At 39.1% G+C, this 21,294-nt stretch overlaps 1 non-coding gene across 1 annotated transcript; it reads left to right on the top strand.

Annotated features, from left to right (window-relative positions):
- The first annotated feature begins 12,142 nt into the window (after nt 1–12,142).
- On the top strand, nt 12,143–12,251 carry LOC148568953 (small nucleolar RNA R71). The gene has a single exon (XR_015882022.1). It is a non-coding gene; the product is annotated as a small nucleolar RNA R71 (small nucleolar RNA).
- The last annotated feature ends 9,043 nt before the right edge of the window (nt 12,252–21,294 follow it).

Raw genomic sequence — 21,294 nt, 5'->3', positions numbered from 1 at the left:
GATACCTTATCCTCAAAAACTCCGGAAAGAGGAGCAGGATAAGCAATTTGCTCGCTTTGCAGATTACCTCAGGACTCTTGAAATAAAGATTCCATTTGCAGAAGCACTTGAGCAAATACCTTCTTATGCCAAGTTCATGAAAGAGATCTTGAGTCATAAAAAGGATTGGAGAGAAACAGAAAGAGTTCTCCTCACTGAAGAATGCAGTGCAGTCATTCTGAAGAGCTTTCCTGAAAAGCTTAAAGACCCTGGGAGTTTTCTGATACCATGCATATTAGAAGGTAATTGCACCAAGACAGCTTTATGCGATCTTGGGGCAAGCATCAACCTAATACCTGCATCCACTATCAGAAAGCTTGGTTTAACTGAAGAAGTTAAACCAACCCGGATATGTCTCCAACTTGCTGATGGCTCCACTAAATATCCATCAGGCGTGATTGAAGACATGATTGTCAGGGTTGGGCCATTCGTCTTTCCCACTGACTTTGTTGTGCTGGAAATGGAGGAGCACAAGAGTGCTACTCTCATTCTAGGAAGACCCTTCCTAGCAACTGGACGATCCCTCATTGACGTCCAACAGGGGGAAATAACCCTGAGAGTCAATGATGATGAGTTTAAGTTGAACGCTGTCAAAGCCATGCAGCATCCAGACACATCAACAGATTGCATGAAAGTTGATCTTATTGACTCCTTGGTAGAAGAGATCAACATGGCTGAGAGTCTTGAATCGGAGTTGGAAGACATCTTTAAAGATGTTTAGCCTGATTTGGAGGATTCAGAGGACATGAAAGAGCCTCTGAAATCTCTTCTGGAAGAGGAAAAACCTCCTAAACCCGAGCTCAAGCCATTACCACCATCCTTGAAATATGCATTTCTGGGAGAAGGTGACACTTTTCTAGTGATCATAAGCTCTGTTTTAAATTCACAGGAAGAGGAAGCACTTATTCAAGTGCTAAGGACACACAAGACAGCTCTTGGGTGGTCCATAGGTGACCTTAAGGGCATAAGCCCAGCTAGATGCATGCACAAAATCTTATTGGAGGATAATGCTAAACCAGTGGTTCAACCACAGAGACGACTAAATCCAGCCATGAAGGAAGTGGTGCAGAAAGAGGTCACCAAATTACTAGAGGCTGGGATTATTTATCCTATTTCTGATAGCCCCTGGGTGAGCCCTGTCCAAGTCGTCCCAAAAAAAGGAGGCATGACAGTGATTCATAATGAAAAAAATGAACTGGTTCCTACAAGAACAGTTACAGGGTGGCGCATGTGTATTGACTACAGAAGGCTCAATACAGCCACCAGAAAGGATCATTTTCCTTTACCATTCATAGACCAGATGCTAGAAAGACTAGCAGGTCATGATTATTACTGCTTTTTGGACGGCTACTCAGGCTATAACCAGATTACAGTAGATTCTCAGGATCAAGAGAAAACAGCATTCACATGTCCATCTGGATTGTTTGCTTATAGAAGGATGCCATTTGGGCTGTGTAATGCGCCTGCAACCTTCCAGCGATGCATGCTCTCTATTTTCTCTGATATGGTGGAAAAATTTCTGGAAGTCTTCATGGATGACTTCTCAGTATATGGAGACTCATTCAGCTCCTGTCTTGATCACCTGAAACTTGTTCTGAAAAGATGCCAAGAGACCAACCTAGTTTTAAACTGGGAAAAATGTCACTTCATGGTGACTGAAGGGATTGTTCTTGGGCATAAAATCTCAAACAAGGGAATAGAGGTGGATCAAGCGAAAATAGAGGTAATTAAAAAATTACCACCACCTGCCAATGTTAAGGCAATCAGAAGCTTTCTGGGGCATGCAGGATTCTATAGGAGGTTTATTAAGGATTTTTCAAAAATCGCAAAACCTCTAAGCAATCTGCTAGCTGCTGACACGCCATTTGTGTTTGACACAAAGTGCCTGCAGGCGTTTGAAATGCTGAAAGCTAAGCTGGTCACAGCACCAGTTATTTCTGCACCAGACTGGACATTACCATTTGAGCTAATGTGTGATGCCAGTGATCACGCCATTGGTGCAGTGTTGGGACAGAGGCATGACAAGCTTCTGCACGTCATTTATTACGCTAGTCGCGTTCTAAATGATGCCCAAAAAAATTACACAACCACAGAAAAAGAATTACTTGCAGTGGTTTACGCCATTGACAAGTTCAGATCATACTTAGTAGGATCAAAAGTGATTGTGTATACTGATCATGCTGCTCTTAAATATCTACTCACAAAGCAGGATTCAAAACCCAGGCTCATCAGATGGGTGTTGCTTCTGCAAGAGTTTGATATAGAAATAAGAGACAGAAAAGGGACAGAGAACCAAGTGGCTGATCATCTATCCCGGATAGAGCCAGTAGAAGGGACGCCCCTCCCCTCTCTTGAGATCTCTGAGACTTTTCCGGATGAGCATTTATTTGCCATTCAGGAAACACCATGGTTTGCCGATATTGCAAACTATAAAGCTGCAAGGTTCATACCCAAGGAGTACAACAGGATACAAAAGAAGAAATTAATTACTGATGCAAAGTACTACTTGTGGGATGAACCCTATCTCTTTAAGAGATGTGCAGACGGAATAATCCGTAGGTGTGTGCCTAGAGAAAAAGCACAGAGGATCCTGTGGCATTACCATGGATCTCAATATGGAGGCCATTTCGGAGGTGAGCGAACAGCCACCAAGGTCCTCCAATGTGGCTTCTATTGGTCCACACTCTATAAAGATTCCCGAGAGTTTGTACGTAACTGTGACAGTTGCCAAAGAGCTGGTAATCTGCCTCATGGTTACGCCATGCCTCAACAAGGAATCTTGGAAATTGAGTTGTTTGACGTATGGGGAATTGACTTCATGGGACCTTTCCCACCATCATACTCAAACACTTATATTCTGGTGGCAGTTGACTATGTATCAAAATGGGTTGAGGCCATTGCCACACCCACCAATGATACTAAAACAGTGCTGAAGTTCCTCCAGAAACATATCTTTAGCAGGTTTGGTGTCCCTAGAGTACTCATCAGTGATGGGGGCACTCACTTCTGCAATAAACAGCTTTACTCTGCCATGGTTCGGTATGGAATTCGCCATAAGGTGGCTACTCCATATCATCCACAAACTAATGGGCAAGCTGAAGTCTCTAACAGAGAATTAAAGAGAATCCTAGAATGGACAGTAAGTACCCGTAGAAAGGATTGGGCACGGAGCTTGGATGATGCTCTGTGGGACCAGGATAGAACAGCATTCAAGACCCCTATAGGGACCTCTCCATACCAACTTGTGTATGGTAAGGCATGTCACCTGCCCGTGGAACTGGAACATAAAGCCTACTGGGCAACCAGATTCCTAAACTTTGATGCCAAGTTAGCAGGAGAAAAAAGATTGCTCCAGTTAAATGAGCTAGAGGAATTCAGATTCACAGCTTTCGAAAATGCCAAGCTTTATAAAGAGAAATAAAAAAAGTGGCATGACAGAAAGCTGTCATCTAGAATCTTTGAACCAGGATAGAAGGTTCTGCTGTTTAACTCTAGACTCAGGCTATTCCCCGGGAAATTGAAATCCCGGTGGAGGGGACCATACGTGATTACAAGTGTATCACTATATGGTTATGTGGAGCTTCAAGATATTGATTCTGATAAGAGGTTCATTGTCAATGGACAGAGAATCAAGCACTATCTTGAAGGCAACGTTGAGCAAGAATGCTCAAGGCTGAAGCTAGACTAAAAGCTCAGCAAGGTCCAGCTAAAGACAATAAAGAAGCGCTTGCTGGGAGGCAACCCAGCCATGGGGCATCAATCCTCTAAGCATTTTGCCCTATTTCTATTTTTATTTTTATTTGTTTGTATAGAGTTCATTGATACTAAGGTAAATCATCATTTTCATAAATTCACAGGGTTACAGAAGGAATCTACACACAAAACAGAGAAAAGGAGCTCACTGGCAAGAAAACGCCAGTAAAGGATAGCTTTCTGGCGTTCAACGCCAGAAAAGGGCAACAATTGGGCGTTGAACGCCCAGGAGAGCAGCATTTGGGCGTTGAACGCCCAAAACAGGCAGTGTTTGGGCGTTCAAACACCAGGATGGTAGGGAGGAGCCAAATTCGTTTTTCTACATATTTTTCATTCTAATTTTAAATTTTATGTTTCAATGCATGATTTTTTTACATAAACATGTTAAGAACTCTGATTTCTAAAATCCCCAATCTCTAAAAATCCTACTTTAAAAATATCAAATATATCTTAATCCATAAGCACAAACCCTCTTTGCAAATTCAATCCAACTCTTTTCAAATCTTTTTAAAAACAAATCTATCTTTTCAACTCATCAATATCTTTTTCAAAATCTCCACTTTATCTTTTTCAAAATCTAGATCTATCTTTTTCAAAAATCTTTCATATCTTTTCAATTTTAAACTATATCCTCTCTTATCATATCTTCTATCTTATCTTTTCCAAATCAATCTTTTTTATCATATCTTTATCTCTTTTTTCGAAAACCCACCCTCCCTCCCTTTAAATTTGGGTTCGGCCTCCCTCCCCTTCCATCAAAAATTTCACCTAGCTCTCCTTCTATCCCTCTCCTTTCTTTTCTATTGCTTGAGGACAAGCAAACCTCTAAGTTTGGTGTATTTATCCGCGATCACTAAGATCATGGCTCCTAAAGGAAAACAACCCACTCCAAGAGGCAAGAAAGAGAGCGTTCCAAAACCACTTTGGAATCAAGGGAAGTTCTTATCTAAAGAACATTCAGACCATTATAACAAAATAATGGGTCTGAGATCAGTGATCCCGGAAGTTAGATTCGATCTGAAAGAAGATGAATATCCGGAGATCCAGGAGCAAATTCGAATAAGGAACTGGGAAGTCCTAGCTAATCCTGAAACGAAAGTAGGGAGGAACATGGTTCAGGAGTTCTATGCTAATATGTTGCAAACTGACAAGCAGAAACTATCTGGGACTGCTTTCTATGACTATCGGACCGTGGTCAGAGGAAAGATTGTTCATACCCACCCTGACAGGATTAGGGAGATCTTAAAGCTACCTCAGCTAAAAGATGATCCAGACTCCTTCAACAGGAGAATGATGAGAACAGACAAGGGCCTGGATAAGATTCTAGAGGACATATGTATCCCTGGAGCCAGGTGAACCACTAACACAAAGGGTGTCCCAAATCAACTCAAGAGAGAAGATCTCAAACCAGTCGCCAGAGGATGGCTGGACTTCATTGGGCATTCTCTGTTGCCCACTAGCAACCGTTCTGAAGTCACTGTTAAAAGAGCAGTGATGATCCATTGCATCATGATGGGAAAAGAAGTGGAAGTTCATCAGCTAATCTCAGCTGAACTCTACAAAATTGCTAACAAAAATTCTAAAGAGGCCAGGTTGGCTTATCCAAGCGTGATTTCTCTGCTCTGCAAGGACGCTGGAGTAAGGATGGGAATAACTGAGTATATCTCAGTTGAGAAACCAATCACCAAAGCATCAATGGAAAAACAACAAGCACAGGATGATCCCACCAAGAAGAAAACACAGGAATTTCTCCCAGAAATCCCTCAATCTGAATACTGGGAGTATCTTGAGACGTCTGTTACCAAGATACGGGAAGCTATGGAACAAATAATAAAAGAACAGAAGGAACACAGTCAAATTCTTACCTATATGTTTAAAGAACAAGAGAAGCAAGGGCGTGACTTAAGGGAATTGAAGCGCCAGAAGTTATCTCTTGAAGGACCAAGCACCCCACGGATCAGAGGAACATCCACTTCCCAGAACAAAGGTTGTTAAATTCCAATTTTTGCTTTAACTCTGTGATAGTGTCATTATAGAAGTTCACCTTAGGAGTCATATAGTAGTAATTAGTATCTATTTTGATTTTATCTCCAATTAAGCCATAGTTTATTTTTCTCATCATCAGCAAACATGAATAAAATAGTAGATCTTTTAAATAAGAGGCAATAAAATTTCGAGTTTTTAAAGAGAAATTCTAATTAGTTACATGTGGTGGCAATACTTTCTGTCTTCTGAATGAATGCTTGAACAGTGCATATGTCTTTTGAATTTGTTGTTTAAGACTGTTAAAAATGTTGGCTCTTGAAAGAATGATGAACATGAGACATGTTATTGATAATCTGAAAAATCATAAAAATGATTCTTGAAGCAAGAAAAAGCAGCAAAAAAAAAAAAGCCAATAACCCTTAAAACCAAAAGGCAAGGGTAATAAAAAGGATCCCAAGGCTTTGAGCATCAGTGGATAGGAGGGCCTAAGGGAATAGAATCCTGGCCTAAGCGGCTAAACCAAGCTGTCCCTAACCATGTGCTTGTGGCGTGAAGGTGTCAAGTGAAAACTTGAGACTGAGCGGTTAAAGTCAAGGTCCAAAGCAGAAAGAAGAGTGTGCTTAAGAACTCTGGACACCTCTAATTGGGGACTTTAGCAAAGCTGAGTCACAATCTAAAAGGTTCACCCAATTATGTGTCTGTGGCATTTATGTATCCGGTGGTAATACTGGAAAACAAAGTGCTTAGGGCCACGGCCAAGACTCATGAAATAGTTGTTGGTATGCAAAATTGCTACTCAGGTTGTGAATTGTTGTTCGAAATTGATTCCCTGGCAATGGCACCAAAAACGGATGCACAGGACCATGGTCTAAACATATCTTCACAACTTCGCATAACTAACCAGCAAGTGCACTGGGTCGTCCAAGTAATACCTTACGTGAGTAAGGGTCGAATCCCACGGAGATTGTCGGTATGAAGCAAGCTATGGTCACCTTGTAAATCTCAATCAGGCGGATATCAAGTGGTTATGGAGTTTTCGAAAATAAATATAATAGAATAGGGATAGAAATACTTATGTAATTCAGTGGTGAGAATTTCAGATAAGCGAATAGAGATGCTTTCGTTCCTCTGATCCTCTGCTTTCCTGCTATCTTCATCCAATCAGTCTTACTCCTTTCCATGGCTGGCTTTATGTGATACATCACCATTGTCAATGGCTACTTTCGGTCTTCTCTCGGGAAAATGATCCAAATGCCCTGTCACGGCACGGCTAATCGTCTGGAGGCATCACCCTTGTCAATGGCTTCATCTTATCCTCTCAGTGAAAATGGTCAACGCACCCTGTCACGGCACGGCTATTCATCTGTCGGTTCTCGATCATGCTGGAATAGAATTTACTATCCTTTTGCGTCTGTCACTAACGCCCTGCAATCGCGAGTTTGGAGCTCGTCACAGTCATTCATTCATTGAATCCTACTCGGAATACCACAGACAAGGTTTAGACCTTCCGGATTCTCTTGAATGCCGCCATCATTCTAGCTTACACCACGAAGATTCTGGTTAGGAGATCTAAGAGATACTCATTCAGTCTAAGGTAGAACGGAAGTGGTTGTCAGGCACGCGTTCATAGGGAATGATGATGATTGTCACGTTCATCACATTCAGATTGAAGTGCGAATGAATATCTTAGAAGCGAAACAAGATGAATTGAATAGAAAACAGTAGTACTTTGCATTAATCTTTGAGGAACAGCAGAGCTCCACACCTTAATCTATGGAGTGTAGAAACTCTACCGTTAAAGATACATAAGTGAAGGTCCAAGCATGGCCGAGAGGCCAGCCCTCAAACGTGATCTAAGATAGTATACAACTGATCAAAGATGGCTAATACAATAGTAAAAGGTCCTATTTATAATAAACTAGCTACTAGGGTTTACAGAAGTAAGTAATTGATGCATAAATCCACTTCCGGGGCCCACTAGGTGTGTGCTTGGGCTGAGCTTAAGTGTTGCACATGTAGAGGTCCTTCTTGGAGTTGAACGCCAGCTTTTGTGCCAGTTTGAGCGTTCAACTCTGGTTTTGGCTCCTTTTCTGGCGCTGGACGCCAGATTTGGGTAGAAAGCTGGCGTTGAACGCCAGTTTACGTCGTCTATTCTTGGCCAAAGTATGGACTATTATATATTGCTGGAAAGCCCTGGATATCTACTTTTCAACGCAATTGGAAGCGCGCTATTTCGAGTTCTGTAGCTCTAGAAAATCCACTTTGAGTGCAGGGAGGTCAGAATCCAACAGCATCAGCAGTCCTTCTTCAACCTCTGAATCTGATTTTTACTCAAGTCCCTCAATTTCAGCCAGAAAATAACTGAAATCACAGAAAAACACACAAACTCATAGTAAAGCCCAGAAATGTGAATTTAACATAAAAACTAATGAAAACATCCCTAAAAGTAACTAGATCCTACTAAAAACATACTAAAAACAATGCCAAAAAGCGTATAAATTATCCGCTCATCACAACACCAAACTTAAATTGTTGCTTGTCCCCAAGCAACTGAAAATCAAGTAGGATAAAAAGAAGAGAATATACAATAAATTCCAAACTATCAATGAAACAGAGCTTCAATCATATGAGCGGGGCTTATAGCTTTTTGCCTCTTGAATAGTTTTGGCATCTCACTTTATTCATTGAAGTTCAGAATGATTGGCATCTATAGGAACTCAGAGTTTAGATAGTGTTATTGACTCTCCTAGTTCAGTATGATGATTCTTGAACACAGCTATTTTATGAGTCTTGGCCGTGGCCCTAAACACTTTGTTTTCCGGTATTGCCACCGGATACATAAATGCCACAGACACATGATTGGGTGAACCTTTTCAGATTGTGACTCAGCTTTGCTAAAGTCCCCAATTAGAGGTGTCCAGGGTTCTTAGGCACACTCTTTTTTTGCTTTGGACCTTGACTTTAACCGCTCAGTCTCAAGTTTTCACTTGACACCTTCACGCCACAAGCACATGGTTAGAGACAGCTTGATTTAGCCGCTTAGACCAGGATTTTATTCCTTTAGGCCCTCCTATCCACTGATGCTCAAAGCCTTGGGATTTTTTTTATTTGCCCTTGCCTTTTGGTTTTAAGGGTTATTGGCTTTTTGCTCTTGCCTCTTGGTTTTAAGAGCTTTGGCTTTTTCTGCTTGCTTTTTCTCTTTTTTTTTTTCGCCTATTTTTTTCTGCAAGCTTTGTTCTTTACTGCTTTTTCTTGCTTCAAGAATCATTTTTATGATTTTTCAGATTATCAAATAACATGTCTCTTAGTCATCATTCTTTCAAGAGCCAACATATTTAACATTCTTAAACAACAACTTCAAAAGACATATGCACTGTTCAAGCATACATTCAGAAAACAAGAAGCATTGTCACCACATCAATATAATTAAGCTAAGTTCAAGGATAAATTCGAAACTCATGTACTTCTTGTTCTTTTGAATTAAAACATTTTTCATTTAAGAGAGGTGATGGATTCATAGGACATTCATAACTTTAAGACAAAGTTACTAACTACTAATGATCATGTAATGAAGACACAAACATAGATAAGCACATAACATAGAAAACAAAAAATAGAAGAAATAAGAACAAGGAATGAATCCACCTTAGTGATGGTGGCATTTCCTTCTTGAGGAACCAATGATGTCCTTGAGCTCTTCTATGTCTCTTCCTTGCCTTTGTTACTCCTCCTTCATTGCTTTTAGATCTTCTCTGATTTCATGAAGGATGATGGAGTGCTCTTGATGTTCCACCCTTAGTTGCTTCCAATAATTGTGTGGAAGAAAATGTATCCCCTGAGGTATCTCAGGGATCTCTTGATTTGCAGTCAAATGTTCTACCACTGAACTATAGACCCTTGATGGAAGCTTTTGTCTTCCCTTTCCTCTTTCTAGAGGTTTCTCTGGCCTTAGGTGCCATCAATGGTTATGGAAAAAAACAAAAAAGCTATGCTTTTACCACACCAAACTTAGAATGTTGCTCGCCCTCGAGCAAAAGAAGACAGAATAGAAGAAGAAGAAGATATGTAGGAGATGGATGGATGTGTGTATTCGGCCATATGGGTGGGGTTGGGTGGGAGAAAGATGTTGAATTTTGAAGGTAGTGGGTGTATGGATGTGAGTGGTAAATGGAAAACAGAAGGGATGATCATGAATGGAAAGAGAGATGATGAGGTAGGTGGGGATCCTGTGGGGTCCACAGATCCTGGGGTGATCCTATGGTGTCCACAGATCTTGAGGTGATCCTGTGGTGTCCACAGATCCGGAGGTGTCAAGGATTTACATCCCTGCACCCATTAGGCATGTAAAATGCCCTTGCACACAACTCTGGGCGTTCAGCGCCAGGTTGGTGCCCATTTTGGGCGTTCAACGCCCATTTGTTGCCATTTCTGGCGTTGAACGCCAGAACCATGCTTGTTCTGGGCGTTCAGCGCCAGAATACTACCCATTTTGGGCGTTCAGCGCCAGAACCATGCTCTGTTCTGGCGTTGAACGCCAGGCAGATGCTCCTCCAGGGTGTGATTTTTTTTTCTGCTGTTTTTTATTCCGTTTTCAATTTTTATATTTATTTTGTGACTCCTCATGATCATGAACCTATAAAGACATATAACTAAGAAAAATATAGTTAGATAAATAAAAATTGGGTTGCCTCCCAACAAGCGCTTCTTTAATGTCAATAGCTTGACAGTGGGCTCTCATGGAGCCTCACAGATGTTCAGAGCATTGTTGAGACTCTCCAACACCAAACTTAGAGTTTGACTGTGGGGGCTTGTGTTGACTCTGCTTTGAGAGAAGCTTTTCATGCTTCCTCTCCATGGTTGCAGAGGGAGATCCTTGAGTTTTAAATACAAGGGAGTCCTCATTCCATTGAAGGACTAGTTCACCTCTGTCAACATCAATCATAGCTCTTGCTGTGGCCAGGAAAGGTCTTCCTAAGATGATGGATTCATCCTCTTCCTTTCCAGTATCTAGGACTATAAAATCAGCAGGGACGTAAAGGCCTTCAACCTTTACTAACACGTCCTCTACTTGTCCATATGCCTGTTTTCTTGAATTGTCTGCCATCTCTAATGAGATTTTAGCAGCTTGCACCCCATAGATTCCCAGTTTCTCTATTACAGAGAGGGGCATGAGGTTTATTCCTGAACCAAGGTCACACAGGGCCTTAAAGATCATGGTGCCTATAGTACAAGGTATTATGAACTTTCCAGGATCCTATCTCTTCTGAGGCAATGTCAGTTGATCCAGATCACTTAGTTCATTGATGAACAAGGGAGGTTCAACTTCCCAAGTATCAATGCCAAATAATTTGGCATTCAGCTTCATGATTGCACCAAGAAACTTGGCTGTTTGCTCTTCAGTAACATCCTCATTCTCTTCAGAAGAGGAATACTCATCAGAGCTCATGAAGGGCATAAGGAGGTTCAATGGAATCTCTATGGTCTCTAGATGAGCCTCAGAGTCCTTTGGTTCCTCAGAGGGAAGCTCCTTATTGATCACTGGACGTCCCAGGAGGTCTTCCTCCTTGGGATTCACGTCCTCCTCTCCTTCTTTGGGTTCGGCCATGGTGCTTATCTCAATGGCCTTGCACTCTCCTTTTGGATTCTCTTCTGTATTGCTTGGGAGAGTACTAGGAGGGATTTCAGTGATCCTTTTACTCAGCTGGCCCACTTGTGCTTCCAGATTTCTAATGGAAGACCTTGTTTCATTCATGAAACTTACAGTGGCCTTAGATAGATCAGAGACTAAGTTTGCTAAGTTAGATGGATTCTGCTCAGAATTCTCTGTCTGTTGCTGAGTGGATGATGGAAAAGGCTTGCTATTGCTAAACCTGTTTCTTCCACCATTATTAAAGCCTTGTTGAAGCCTTTGATCCTTCCAAGAGAAATTTGGATGATTTCTCCATGATGAGTTATAGGTGTTTCCATAAGGTTCACCTAAATAATTCACCTCTGCTATTGCAGGGTTCTCGGGATCATAAGCTTCTTCTTCATAAGAAGCCTCTTGAGTACTGTTGGATGCAGCTTGCATTCCATTCAGACTCTGAGAAATCATATTGACTTGCTGAGTCAATACTTTGTTCTGAGCCAATATGGCATTCAGAGTGTCAATCTCAAGAACTCCCTTCTTCATAGGCGTCCCATTATTCAGAGGATTCCTTTCAGAAGTGTACATGAACTGGTTATTTGCAACCATGTCAATGAGTTCTTGAGCTTCTACAGGCGTTTTCTTTAGGTGAATGGATCCACCTGCAGAAGTATCCAATGACATCTTTGATAACTCAGATAAACCATCATAGAATATATCCAGGATGGTCCATTCTGAAAGCATGTCAGAAGGACACTTTTTTGGTCAGTCCTTTGTATCTCTCCCAAGCTTCATAGAGGGATTCACCTTCTTTCTGTCTGAAGGTTTGAACATCCACTCTAAGCTTGCTCAGCTTTTGAGGAGGAAAGAACTTGGCTAAGAAAGCCTTGACCAGCTTATCCCAAGAGTTCAGGCTGTCTTTGGGTTGAGAGTCCAACCACACTCTAGCTCTGTCTCTTACAGCAAAAGGGAAAAGCATAAGCCTGTAGACTTCAGGATCTACTCTATTAGTCTTAACAGTATCACATATCTGCAAGAATTCAGTTAAGAACTGAAAAGGATCTTCAGATGGAAGTCCATGAAACTTGCAGTTCTGCTGCATCAGAGAAACTAATTGAGGTTTCAGCTCAAAGTTGTTTGCTCCAATGGCAGGAATAGAGATGCTTCTTCCATGTAAATTGGAATTAGGTACAGTAAAGTCACCAAGCATTCTCCTTGCATTGTTGTTGGGTTCGGCTGCCATTTCCTTTACTTGTTCGAAATTTTCAATCAAGTTATCTCTGGATTGTTGTAATTTAGCTTCTCTTAATTTCTTCTTCAAAGTCCTTTCGGGTTCTGGATCAGCTTCAACAAGAATACCTTTTTCTCTGTCCCTGCTCATAAGAAAGAGGAGAGAAAAAGAAAAGAAGAAGAAAAATCTGAACTCAGAGAGAGAGAGGGTTCGGATTTTTGGTGATGTGAGAAAGAGATGTTAGTAGATGAATAAATAAATAGAATAAGATGAGAGAGGGAAAATTTCAAAAATAATTTTTGAAAAAGAGTTAGTTGATTTTTTAAAATAGTTTTTGAAAAAGGTTAGTGGTTTTTCGAAAATAAAAATGAAAAATTAAAATAAAAAAGAAATTTTTGAAAAAGGGGGAAGATATTTTCGAAAATAGAGAGAGAGAGAGTTAGTTAGGTGGTTTTGAAAAAAGGTAAGAAACAAACAAAAAGTTAGTTAGTTAGTTGAAACAAATTTTGAAAAGATAAGAAGTTAGGAAGTTAGAAAAGATATTTTCAAATCAAATTTTTGAAAAAGATAAGATGAGAAGATATTTTTGAAAAGATATGATAGAAATTAGTTTTTGAAAAAGATTTGATTTTTAAAATCACAATTAATGACTTGATTCACAAGAAATCACAAGATATGATTCTATTACTTAAAGTTTGAATCTTTCTTAACAAGTAAGTAACAAACTTGAAATTTTTGAATCAAAACATTAATTGTTATTGTTATTTTCAAAAATTTGACATAAAATTAAGAAAAAGGTTTTTGAAAAATATTTTTGGAATTTTCGAAAATAACTAAGAAGTTTGAAAAAGATTTGATTTTTGAAAAAGATTTTGAAAAAGATGAGATTTTTAAATTGAAAATTTGATTTGACTCATAAAAACAACTAAATTTTAAAAATTTTTGAAAAAAAGTCAAATCTAATTTTCGAATTTATGAGAGAGAAAGAGGGAAAGATATTTTTTTTTATTTTTGAATTTTTATGATGAGAGAGAAAAACACTAAAAAGATGCAATGCATAAAATTTTTAGATCAAAACAATGAATGCATGCATGAATGCTATGAATGTCAAGATGAACACCAAGAACACTATGAATGTCAAGATGAACACCAAGAACATATTTTTGAAAAATTTTTGATGCAAAGAAAACATGTAAGACACCAAACTTAGAAATCTTTCATGTTTAGACTCTAAGAAACGAAAAATGCACATGTAAAACAAGAAAAGACACAAAACATGAAAACATCAAGATCAAACAAGAAGACTTACCAAGAACAACTTGAAGATCATGAAGAACACTATGAATGCATGATATTTTCGAAAAATGCAAGATGCATATGCAATTGACACCAAACTTATAACATGACTCAAGACTCAAACAAGAAACACAAAAATATTTTTGATTTTTATGATTTTCTAATTTTTTTGGATTTTTATTTTATATTTTTCGAAAATTATTTAGAAAGAAAGAAAAATAAGGATTCCAAAATTTTTAATATGAATTCCAGGAATCTTGCCATGTTAGTCTAAAGCTTCAGTCCAGGAATTAGACATGGCTCACTAGCCAGCCAAGCTTTCAATGAAAGCTCCGGTCCAAAACACTAGATATGGCCAGTGGCCAGCCAAGCTTCAGCATGTAATTCAGACATGACATGCCTGACATACCCTACAGTCATATAACAGCTGATGGTTGGAAGCCTCAGTCCAAAAGAATTTAGACATGGCTTTACAGCCAGCCAGGCTTCACATGCTTCATGAAACACTAGAATTCATTCTTAAAAATTTTGAATCTAAAATTTTTTCGAAAACAGGTGAGAAAATTTTGAAATATTTTTGAAAATTTTTTTGAAAAGAAAACAAAAAGAAAATTACCTAATCTGAGCAACAGGATGAACCGTTAGTTGTCCAAAATCAAACAATCCCCGGCAACGGCGCCAAAAACTTGGTATGCGAAATTGCTACTCAGGTTGTGAATTGTTGTTCGAAATTGATTCCCTGGCAATGGCACCAAAAACGGATGCACAAGACCATGGTCTAAACATATCTTCACAACTTCGCATAACTCACCAGCAAGTGCACTGGGTCGTCCAAGTAATACCTTACGTGAGTAAGGGTCGAATCCCACGAAGATTGTCGGTATGAAGCAAGCTATGGTCACCTTGTAAATCTCAGTCAGGCGGATATCAAGTGGTTATGGAGTTTTCGAAAATAAATATAATAGAATAGGGATAGAAATACTTATGTAATTCAGTGGTGAGAATTTCAGATAAGCGAATAGAGATGCTTTCGTTCCTCTGAACCTCTGCTTTCCTGCTATCTTCATCCAATCAGTCTTACTCCTTTCCATGGCTGGCTTTATGTGATACATCACCATTGTCAATGGCTACTTTCGGTCTTCTCTCGGGAAAATGATCCAAATGCCCTGTCACGGCACGACTAATCGTCTGGAGGCATCACCCTTGTCAATGGCTTCATCTTATCCTCTCAGTGAAAATGGTCAATGCACCCTGTCACGGCACGGCTATTCATCTGTCGGTTCTCGATCATGCTGGAATAGAATTTACTATCCTTTTGCGTCTGTCACTAACGCCCTGCAATCGCGAGTTTGGAGCTCGTCACAGTCATTCATTCATTGAATCCTACTCGGAATACCACAGACAAGGTTTGGACCTTCCGGATTCTCTTGAATGCCGCCATCATTCTAGCTTACACCACGAAGATTCTGGTTAGGAGATCTAAGAGATACTCATTCAGTCTAAGGTAGAACGGAAGTGGTTGTCAGGCACGCGTTCATAGGGAATGATGATGATTGTCACGTTCATCACATTCAGATTGAAGTGCGAATGAATATCTTAGAAGCGAAACAAGATGAATTGAATAGAAAACAATAGTACTTTGCATTAATCTTTGAGGAACAGCAGAGCTCCACACCTTAATCTATGGAGTGTAGAAACTCTACCGTTAAAGATACATAAGTGAAGGTCCAGGCATGGCCAAGAGGCCATCCCTCAAACGTGATCTAAGATAGCATACAACTGATCAAAGATGCCTAATACAATAGTAAAAGGTCCTATTTATAATAAACTAGCTACTAGGGTTTACAGAAGTAAGTAATTGATGCATAAATCCACTTCCGGGGCCCACTAGGTGTGTGCTTGGGCTGAGCTTGAGTGTTGCACGTGTAGAGGTCCTTCTTGGAGTTGAACGCCAGCTTTTGTGCCAGTTTGGGCGTTCAACTCTGGTTTTGGCTCCTTTTCTGCCGCCGGACGCCAGATTTGGGCAGAAAGCTGGCGTTGAACGCCAGTTTACGTCATCTATTCTTGGCCAAAGTATAGACTATTATATATTGTTGGAAATCCCTGGATGTCTACTTTCCAACGCAATTGGAAGCGTGCCATTTCGAGTTCTGTAGCTCCAGAAAATCCACTTTGAGTGCAGGGAGGTCAGAATCCAACAGCATCAGCAGTCCTTCTTCAACCTCTGAATATGATTTTTGCTCAAGTCCCTCAATTTCAGCCAGAAAATACCTGAAATCACAGAAAAACATACAAACTCATAGTAAAGCCCAGAAATGTGAATTTAACATAAAAACTAATGAAAACATCCCTAAAAGTAACTAGATCCTACTAAAAACATACTAAAAACAATGCCAAAAAGCGTATAAATTATCCGCTCATCAGCTGTGTTCAAGAATCATCATACTGAAATAGGAGAATCAATAACACTATCTAAATTCTAAGTTCCTATAGATGCCAATCACTCTGAGCTTCAATGGATAAAGTGAGATGCCAAAACTGTTCGGAAGCAAAAAGCTACTAGTCCCGCTCATCTAATTAGAATCTGAGCTACACTCAAAACTCTGAGATATTATTGCTTCTCAACCTATTAGTCTTCTATTTTATTTGTCTAGTTGCTTGAGGACAAGCAACAGTTTAAGTTTGGTGTTGTGATGAGCGGATATTTTATACGCTTTTTGGGGTTAATTTCATATAGTTTTTAGTATGTTTTAGTGAGTTTTTAGTTTGTTTCCATTAGTTTTTAGGAAAAATTCATATTTCTGGACTTTACTATGAGTTGTGTATTTTTCTGTAATTTCAGGTATTTTTTTGGCTGAAATTGAGGGAGCTGAGCAAAAATCTGATTTAGGCTGAAAAAGGACTGCTGATGCTGTTGGATTCTGACCTCCCCGCACTCAAAGTGGATTTTCTGGAGCTACAGAACTCGAAATGACGCGCTTTCAAATGCGTTGGAAAGTAGACATCCAGGGCTTTCTAGAAATATATAATAGTCCATACTTTGCTCAAGGATAGATGACATAAACTGGCGTTAAACGCCAGTTCTCTGCCCAATTCTGGCGTCCAGCGCCAGAAAAGGATTAAAAGTTGGAGTTCAACACCATAAATGGATCCAAACCTGGCATTGAATGCCCAAAACAGCCTTATGCACGTGAATTATTTAAGTCTCAGCCCCAGCACACACCAAGTGGGCCCCAGAAGTGGATCTCTGCACCACCCATCATAGTTTACTCATTTTTTGTAAACCTAGGCTACTAGTTTAGTTTTTAAACAACTTTTAGAGACTTATTTTGTATCTCATGACATTTCAGATCTGAACTTTGTACTCTTTGACGGCATGAGTCTCTAAACTCCATTGTTGGGGGTGAGGAGCTCTGCTGTGTCTCAATGAATTAATGCAAGTATTTCTGTTTTCCATTCAAACATGCGTGTTCCTATCTAAGATATCCATTCGCGCCTAATTATGGAGAAGGTGATGATTCGTGACACTCATCACCTTCCTCAATCCATGAACGTGTGTCTGACAATCACCTCCGTTCTACATCAGATTGAATGAATATCTCTTAGATTCCTTAATCAGAATCTCCGTGGTATAAGCTAGATTGATGGCGGCATTCATGAGAATCCGGAAGGTCTAAACCTTGTCTGTGGTATTCCGAGTAGGATTCTGGGATTGGATGACTGTGACGAGCTTCAAACTCGCGAGTGCTGGGCGTAGTGACAGACGCAAAAGGATAGTAAATCCTATTCCGGTACAACTGAGAACCTGCAGATGATTAGCCGTGCGGTGACAGCGCACCTGGACCCTTTTCACTGGAAGGATGGATGGTAGCCATTGACAACGGTGATCCACCTACACACAGCTTGCCATAGGAGGACTTGCATGCGTGAATCAGAAGACAGACGAAAGCAGAGATTCTGAAGACAAAGCATCTCTAAAACTCCAACATATTCTCCATTACTGCATAACAAGTAACCTTTAATCCATGCTCTCTTGTTTATTCGCAATTCAACTGATAAATATAATTGACTTCCTGACTAAGAATTGCAAGATAACCATAGATTGCTTCAAACCAACAATCTCCGTGGGATTCGACCCTTACTCACGTAAGGTATTACTTGGACGACCCAGTGCACTTGCTGGTTAGTTGTGCGAATTTGGATAGCAACTCTTTTAGTAACATTAACATACAAATTCGTGCACCAATAATCTTCTAGAGCCTGTAATCTACTGCTTGCACAAAGATCTTCATTCTTTCCTTCCAATAGGTATAGTTTTTCCCATTGAAAAGAGGAGGTCTGTTGCTTGACTATCCTTCTGTCAGGTTGTAAGACACCAGGTTTGAGCCACTATTTTCTGCCATCTGGATCTTTTCTCCAAGCTGCAAAGCTTGATCTCTTTGAGACCAAGCTCTAATACCAATTGATGGTTTTCAGTGGCTAAGAGAAGGGGGGTTGAATTTTAGCCTCCTTTTTTTTCGCTTATTAAAACTTGCTGGCCTTTGAAACAACTTCTGGAGACTTTTTGATTTTTGTCTCGTACCCAGCCACGAGATTTTTTCTTTTTATCTCGTCACCCGACACGAGATATTTTTTGGTTTTGTCTCCTATGCAGTAGAAACAGAAATGGAGTAGAAGAAGAAGAGAGAATTACACCACGATGTATCCTGGTTCAGCTGCCTAGTGCAATGCAGCCTACATCCAGTCTCCATCACAACAATGATGGAATTTCACTATAATCTTCATGATTACATACACCAATTCTCCCTAGGAACTACCCTTCCTATCCGGGACAAGTCCAGAATCTAAACCCCAATCCTAAACTTGACTTGGTCACAGCCAAGCTTTCAACTGGTAACTGCTAACCCAACTTGCAAGGGGATTCCCACAGAATCATGAAACACAACACAGATGTACAAAGGACCTCTAAGGACATCTATGGCTTTTTCTTTTAATTTTGCACTCTCTGCCTTTTTTCGCTCTATGACTTTTTCTTACAAACCTCACTATTTTCCTTTTTCCATGAGACTCAAGACAGACAAAATTAAACAGAAAAATACAAAATAGAAAACATTGAAGGAGAAGAACTTCTGTTAGCTTGGGTAGCTATGAGAACTCTGTGCTCACCCTTTTCCTTGCTTCAAGCCCTGGCTGTTCTCCCTTATTTATAGAAGGGGAAGCCTCCACGGTTGAAACTGTTGAACCAAGCTAAACTTCTTCTTCTTCATGCAAAAATCGGTTCGGCCAGAGAAAAAGGAGAGATAACCGAATGCTAAAACCCAACATGTAATTACCTCTGTGTCTTCCCTTTACACCAAGCTTCATCAATCCGAGCCATCCATCTTGACTTGCACTCCAAGAAAGATTCCTAGCCCTTGATGAGTTCTTGATGATGACAGCTTCTTCTGGTCAAACTTCTGTATCCTCCATCACGTAGCTACTGTAGCTACCTTCTGTGGTGGTTGATCAAAAACTGAGACAAGCCATCCCTCAAGGATCTTCTTCCTCTGACCAAGATCATCTTCTTCCATTTTTGGTATGGAGAAGCTGAGATCTCTTCACCAAATCTTACCATTTGTGGTGAAAATCTCAGCCACAACATACTTTTTGTTTTCTTTTTCTTGCCATCATTACAGTGGTCTTGTTACTTACTTCTTCTTCTCTATGGTAGCTTGCCATAGCTTCCATAGTTTCCTCTGTGAAATGACCGAGACTCAGGAGAGAGAAGAGAGTAGAAAGAAAAGCAAAGCTTTGGGAGTAGTGAGTGTTATCAAAAAAAATTAATTAAAATCAACCCCCCTTGCTTCTTGTGTATGTAGTAGCGTGTAAGCTACACTTAATGCCATCAAATCACTTTGACATTTTCTCTTTCATGTTTCAAAGGTCTACATTAACTCCACTTAATAAAAATTTTGAATTCCATCAAAAGATAAAAGTGATAACCGTTGGAGCATGCAACATTATGATTCAAGGAATGAGTTTCATCAAGTTAGATGGATAAAAAATTATTTTGTGCCCCAACTCCTTTTGATTTCGGACCAGCCTCTTTGTTGGGCTTTTAAATTGGTTTTTCTGGTCCAATAAGCATAACAATTCAGCCACAATTCATATAGCAAGTTTGCATAGGGCTGAATGTATTTTTAACACAATTAGGCTTGTTATATTTTTTTCTTTTCGGCTCATTAGCAAAAACCTGCACAGCAAAAATTATTTTAATTAACATATATGAATTGAAATCAAATTAATAATTTTGTAATTAATTGTTTTAATAATGTTTGATCATCACAAATTTAAATTAGAGTTTTCCAAACTCATCAGTATTAAATAATTTTTTTAAAAATATTTTATTGTGAATAATCATATTATTTTAAAACATAAAAAAATATAGAGATTAAATTTTGTTCCAAATTTTTTGTGCATCTTCAAAATATTTATTAAAATATTATAACAAAAATTCAGATCAAATACATAAGTTGTTTGCAAAAAGTTTTTGTCATTTATAAAAAAATATAATATTTATTAGTTATTTTTATCGCATTTTCAAATTATTTAGAGGTTGTTTTGTCGATAACATCTTTCAGAATTCTTTTGTCAGTGTCTGAATTTTTCGAGTATTGAATTAGTAATTAACTCAAAAACTCAGGTAAACACATTTGTTATTTGTTAATTTATATTTGTGCTTAATATCCCCTCACTTTTATGCTTGTTAATGTGCAGGAATTGTGTGAAAAGAATGTTACAAATCGACAACAACTAAAAATTTCTCACACTCTTGGTTAAAAAACACTTGTTAGGAGACGCCATGAACTTGTACATTTGTTTACTTTCTTAGTATTTTTGTTTTATTAATTTTTTGTGTTAGTTATATTTTAATTTGACCAATCTTATTATAATAATGTTAGGAAGTTGAAACTGGACGATAGTTTAGTAGAGGAGAAATGTTTTCTATCATTCACAAGAAAAAAGATGGAACATTTGTCAATGAGGAAGCACAACAAAAAAATATAAGGAAAGATTCTAATCTATATTTGTTCCCAAAATGATACGAACATAGTGCCATTTCCATCTTATGGTTGAATTCATATGATTTAATTAGTGTATATTTTATTAATTATTTTATGACAACTTGACAGTATATAGTTACAACTAACTCTTGTTCATCATGGAAATTAGAGGCTATATAAAACACATATATTTTTGGATCAATTAATTACTAACCAACATGTGTAAGTTCATGGTGCTATTGTTTGATAATCAAGTTCAAATGACTTTAAATTTTTGTCTATCTGACCAAGAGGCCAATCAAACAACCTCTTTACTGTAA

Source organism: Arachis ipaensis, chromosome B4 (genome assembly GCF_059453495.1).
Source record: "Arachis ipaensis isolate K30076 ecotype BB chromosome B4, ASM5945349v1, whole genome shotgun sequence".
NCBI classification, from domain to species: domain Eukaryota; kingdom Viridiplantae; phylum Streptophyta; class Magnoliopsida; order Fabales; family Fabaceae; genus Arachis; species Arachis ipaensis.
Note: the sequence above shows the minus strand (reverse complement) of the source record. Positions and strands in the feature narration are given on the sequence as shown.